The sequence below is a fragment of the Pteropus vampyrus genome, unplaced genomic scaffold (genome assembly GCF_000151845.1).
Source record: "Pteropus vampyrus isolate Shadow unplaced genomic scaffold, Pvam_2.0 Scaffold45, whole genome shotgun sequence".
NCBI lineage: Eukaryota > Metazoa > Chordata > Mammalia > Chiroptera > Pteropodidae > Pteropus > Pteropus vampyrus.
In genome coordinates, this window is record NW_011888826.1 from 774,414 (window position 1) to 780,842 (window position 6,429).

Below are 6,429 nucleotides of genomic sequence, written 5' to 3' on the forward strand. Positions count from 1 at the left end.
ATGATAAATTATTAACTAAAGTCCATAGTTTACATTACTATTCACTACTGGTGTTGTATAATTCTATGGGCTTTGAAACATACTTAAGGTTGTGTACACACAGTTTTAGTATCATACAAACTAGTTTCACTGCTCTAAAAATTCCCTGTGTCCCACCTGTTCATCCCTTCCAGCCTTTCTCTCCCCAAAACCCTGGCAGTTCCCTTTATTTTTACTGTCTCTATTGTTTTGTCTTTTCCAGAATGTCATATAGTTGGAATCATATAGTATAGAGCTTTTCTGACTAGCTTTTTTTCATTAAATAATATGCATTTAAGTTTCCTCTATGTTTTTCCATGGCTTAATAGCTCTTTTTTTTTTTTAATCACTAAATAATATTCCAATGTATGTATGTATCACAGTTTATTAATCTAATAAACTTTCAAACGTTTTTTCCAAAGTGGTTGCACTATTTTGCAGTTTCATCAGCAATGAATGAGTTTCTGTAGCTCCACCTTCTCTCCAACATTTGGTGCTGTCGGTGTTTTGCATTTTAGCCACTCTAATAGGTGTATAGCTGTATTTTGTTTTAATTTGCAGCTCCCTAATGACATGCAATGTTGAGCATCTTTCTGTATGCTTATTTGCCATCTGTGTTTTCTTTGATAAAGTTTCTTTTAGAAGAGGTTTAGATCTCTGTCCTTTCATATTAATTTATTTTCTTACTGTTGAATTTTTAAGAATTCTTCGATTATTTTGGGTACAAGTCCTTTATCAGGTATGTGTTTTGAAAATATTTTTTCCCAGTCTATGGCTTGTCTTTTCATTTTCTTAACACTGTCCTTTGCAGAGCAGAAGTTTTCAATTTTAAGTACAAATTATCAACTTTTTTTCTTGGATCAAACTTTTATTGATGTATTTAAAACCTCATTGTTAAATCGAAGGTCACTCAGATTTTCTTCTATAAAAAATTTCTTGAAGTTTTGTATTTTACATTTAGTTCTATAGTCCATTTTGAGTTAATTTTTGTAAAAGGTGTAAAGTCTGTATTTGTGTCTAAATTCTTTTTTTTTTTTTCCTTGCATGTGGATGCCTGGTTGTTCCCAGCACAATTTGTTGAAAAGATTATCCTTTCTCAATTGAATTGTCTTCTCTCCTTTGTCAAAGATCAATTGACTATGTATGTGTGGGTCTATTTCCAGGCTCTCTATTCTAGTCCATTGAGCTATTTGTTCTTTCATCAGCATCACACTATCTCGATTACTATAGCTTTATAGTAAGTGTTTATGTGGATAGATTACATTGATTTTCAAATGTGGAACCAAGCTTGCATAACTGGAATAAATCTCAGTTGGTCGTGGTGTATATATTTTTTTATACATTGTTGGATTCAATTTGCTAATATTTTGTTGAGAATTTTGCATCTATGTTCATGAGAGCTATTGTTTTAATTTCTTATAATGTCTTTGCCTGTTGTTTTAATTTCTTGTAATGTCTTCATCTGGTTTTGTATTAGGGTAAAGCATTTCTCACAGAATCAGTTACCTATTTTTTCTTATTTCTATTTTCTGGAAGAGATTGTAGAGAATTGGTATCTTTTATTTCTACTGTTTTTATTTTCTATTTTGTTGATTTTAGCTCTGATTTTTTATTATTTCTTTTGTTCTGCTTACTTTGAATTTAATATGTTCTCTTTCTACTTTCCTAAAGTGGAAGTTTAGATTACTGATTTTAGATTTTTTTGTTTTATAATATATACATTCAATGCTATACATTTCCATCTAAGCATGCATTTTTGCATAATAAAATTTTAATAAGCTGTATTTTCATTTAGTACAAAATATTTTAAAGTTTCTCTTGAGACTTCTTCTTTGCTACATGTATTATTTAAAAGTGTATTATTTGATCTCCAAATATTTGGGATTTTACAGCAATCTGTTACTTTTTTCTAGTATAATTACATTTTGGTGTGAGAGAAAACTATTATTGTTTCTTTTTTTTTTTTTTAATTTGTTAAGGTGTATTTTATAGCCCAGAATGTGATCTATCTTGGTGCATATACCATGCAAGCTTGGGAAGACTGTGTATTCTCCTACTTTGGTTGAAATATTCTTTAAATGTCAATTAGATCCAGTTAATTGAGGGTGCTATTTAGTTTGTGTACCCTGAGAAAGAAGCTACCTACCAAGAAGGGCTCCTGGTAGCTAAAGTCTAGCAGGAGCCTCTCACCTAAGTGCATGTCAGAGAGAAGTCTGCTCTGAACTGCCTGCCAGAACTGTGTTCCTGCTGTTTGTATCAGCCCTTATAAAGGAATTCCTGGGGCTGCATTTCAACTAATAGGATTGAAACTTTCCCCATCTAATTGGAGCTGCACAGTTATATGACCCTCAGCATTTTCACCAATCAGTCAGAGTGGCTCCATTCTGACCAATCAGACCAGTGCTTTTTGGACCAATCAAGCTGCGAGGATTTGGAGTCCTCATTTGCATGAGGATGGACCCATCAGGGACGGGGTGGGGGGTGGAGGGAATGGGGGTGGTTGGAGACACTTCTTTCTATATAAGTCAGCTCCCCTCTGGCTCTGGAAGTGCACTTCCCTTTCCACCGAAGACTGAGGACTGTGATTCTTCAGCTGGAGCTGGAACATCAAAGTCTTCTCACCAGAGCAGAGGTCAATTACTGACAAAGGGCTATAGTCTCCAACTACAATACTGGATTTATCTATTTCACTTTGTAGTTCTATTAGTTTTTGCTTCTTGTATTTTGACACTCTGTTGTTAGATGCATACACATCCAGGATTGTTTTCTTGCAGAACTGACTCCTTTATTATTAATTAATGCCATTTCTTATCACTGAAAATTTACCTTGGTCTGAAATCTGTCACGTCTGAAATTAGTATAGATATTTCATCTTTCTTTATTTTTGTATGTCTCTACATCCCTTTAATGTTTTATTCGGGTAGAATATGTATTATACAAATATGCCATTTTAACCATTTTTAAGTAAACAATTCAGTGGTATTAATTAGATTTGCAACATAGTGCAACCATCAGCACTATCCATGTTCAAATCTTGTTTTTTTTGATAGCCATGGTTTTGAATTTTTCCAACTTTGTTGAAATATAATTGATATACAATATGTTGTAGCTTAAAGGTGTATGATGTTGATTTTACATATATAAATTTACATGTATAAAATCAACATATACACACACATATATGTATATTTACCAACATAGTGTTAACCAATACATGTTTTGTGTCACATTTTTACCATAACTTTTTTGTGGAGAGAATATTTAGGATTTATACTTTTCCCAATTTTCAAGTATATAGTACAGTATTGTTATCCATTGATTATAGATAATAATACTATCACCAGAACTTAATCATCTTCTAACTGGAAGTTTGTACTTTTAGACTAACATCTGTCTGTTTTACTGTGCCACAGCTCCTGGTAATCAACCATTCTACTCTGTTTCTGAGTTCAGCTTTTATAGATTCCACATATAAGTGAGAACACATGGTGTTTGAGTTTGTCTGATTTATTTCACTTAGTACAGTGCTCTCAAAGTCAATCCATGTTTGTTGCAAATTATAGGATTTTGTTCTTTCATATGGCTAATATTCTATCGTGTGTGTGTGTGTGTGTGTGTTCGTGCCACATCTTTATCTTTTCATTTATCCATGGACATTTAGAATGTTACCATATCTTGTTTATTGTAAATCATGCTACAATAAATATGGGAGTGCAGATATCTCTTTAATATTGTTTTTATTTCCTTTGGATATATATCTAGAAGTGGAATTATTGGATAGTTCTGTTTCCCATAGTGTCTTTGCCATTTACATTCTCATCTACAGAGCACAAATGTTCCCTTTTATCAATATCCTCACTGACACTTGTTATCTCTTGTATTTTGATGATAGTCATTCTAACAGGTATGAGGTAATATCTCATTGTGGTTTTGATCTGCATTTTCATGATGATTAGTGATGTTGAGTATCTTTTCATGTGGCTGTTGGCCATTTGTATGTCTTCTCTGAAAAAAAGTTTATTCAGTCAGTCTGCCCATTTTTAATTTGATTTTTTTGTTTTTGATTTATATGAGTCCTTTATATATTTTCGATATTACATATTTTCAGTCTCTTGTTAGACATCTGGTTAGCAAATATTTTCTCCCATTTCATATATTCCCTTTTCATTTTATTGATTTCCTTTCATATGCAGAAGTTTTTTTTGTTCGATGTAGTTCCACATGGCTATTTATTTATTTATTTTTGCTTTTGTTTTTTGTGCTGTTGATATCATATCCAAAACTCATTGCAAAAATCTATGTCCAAGAAATTTTTCCCTATATTTTCTTCTAGGAGTTTTATGGTTTCAGGTCTTCCATTTAAGTCTTTAATCCATTTTCAGTTAATTTTTGTGAGATAGGGGTCTAGTTTCATTCATTTACATGTGATTATCTAATTTTTTTCAGCATTATTTATTGGAAAGATTGTCTTTTCTCCACTGGATATTCTTGGCTCCCTTGTCAAATATTAGTTGACCAGATATGTGTGGGTTTATATCTGGGCTTGCCATTATGTTCCACTGGTCTATGAGTCTGTTTTTATGCCAGTACTATACTGTTTTCATTTCTATAGCTTTGTAATATAGCTTGAAATCGAGAAGTATGATGCTTCCCTCTTTGTTCTTCTGGTTCAGGTTGTCTTGGTTATTCAGGGTCTTTTTGTGGCTCCATATACATTTTGTAATTGTTTTTTTCATCTGTGAAAAAATGTCATTGCAATCTTGATAGTGATTGCATTAACTCTATAGATGGTTTTTGGTAGTATGAACATCTTAACAATATTAATTCTTCCAACATAGGAACACAGGACATCTTCCATTTATTTCTGTCTTCTTCAATTCTTTTCATCAGTGGCTTGTAGTTTTCGGTGTAGATATCTTTTATTTCTTTGGTTAAATTATTTGTCTTTGAGTTTTCAGTTTTACTAGAAAATGTTTTAAATATGGTAATTTTGGATTGAAATAACCAGGTGATGTATTAGTTATATGGACTTGGATGTCCAAATCTCTTCCCAGGTTTGGGAAGTTCTCAGATATTACTTCTCTAAATAAGCTTTCTGTCCCCTTCACCCTCTATTCTTCTGAAACTCCAGTGATTCAGATATTATTTTTACTGGCGGTGCCCTATAGATTGTGTAGGCTTTCTTTACTATTTTTTTTAAATTCTTTTTTTGTCTTCAGACTGGGTTATTTCAAAATTCCTATCCTCTATCTCACTGATTCTTTTTTCACTTTGGTTTACTCTTCTAGTGATGTTCTCTATTGAATTTTTCACTTCATCGAAGTCTTCAGCTCCAGAATTTCTGTTGATTCTTTTTTCTTTTATGGTTTCTATTCCTTTGTTAAATTTCAATCTTTTATTAAATGTTGATTGTGTGTTGTTTACCTGATTTTGCTCAGTTTTATTTCTGTGTTTTCTTGTGGCTCACTGAGTTCCTTAAAACAGCTATTTTGAATTTTTTTGGTGGGGGGGATATAAATCTCAGATTTCCACTTTTTGTTGTATTCAGTTATTGACAAATCATCGTGATCTTTTGTGATGTGTTTCTTTTATTTTCCATGTTCTTTTGAATTTTGAAATGTATTCAAATTTGAAGTAGCAGTCATCTTTTCCAATTGTTACTCACTGCCTTCAGGACAGAAATAACTTTCATCAGTCCTGCTATAGATTCTGAGGTTTTCTCTGACCTTGTATGGATACACCTGGTTTCTCACTTCTTGCTCCCTGTTATGGCAGAATTCTTAAGCTTGTATGTCTTCTTTGATTCCACAAACCACCAGACCAGCTGCTGATAGTTTCTGTTATGTTTTCCTGCAGGTGGGACTATAGCTCAAGCTTGTGGTTTTTCCTCATCCTGCAGGGACTGGCCTGCCTTCTGCCTGTGCTCTCTATCTACCAGAGCTTGCTCTCTCTGCTATCTTAAGGAGTATGCACAAGGAGCTGGCTGCAGAGTGGTAGGGGGTATGTGTTTGGCATGCAGTGAGCTGGGGATGCCTGTGGGTCAGTTGGGGTGACCTGCAGGTAAGACATTTTTCTGAGTCCAGAAAGCAGTCAACAGGAACCATGTCCCTTTAATGCCCTCCAAGATTCTTAAATGTCACTCTCCCTATCTGCTTCCTCACCATCATGGAGCTCCTTTTTTAATGCTCTGGATGCTGCAAGAGAGAAATGAGTCTCTTCAGCAGCATCCCACACAGCTGAAGAAGCTGAGTGTTCACTTGCCAGCTCTCTTTCCCTCATGGGACAAATCACAAGGCATCTAGTATAGGCTAAGCTTTGTTGCCTTGGGTGTGGGGTAACATAGACAAAGACAAGCTCTTCTTATCCACTCCAATGCATCCAAACATATATATATATATATGCATTGGAGTG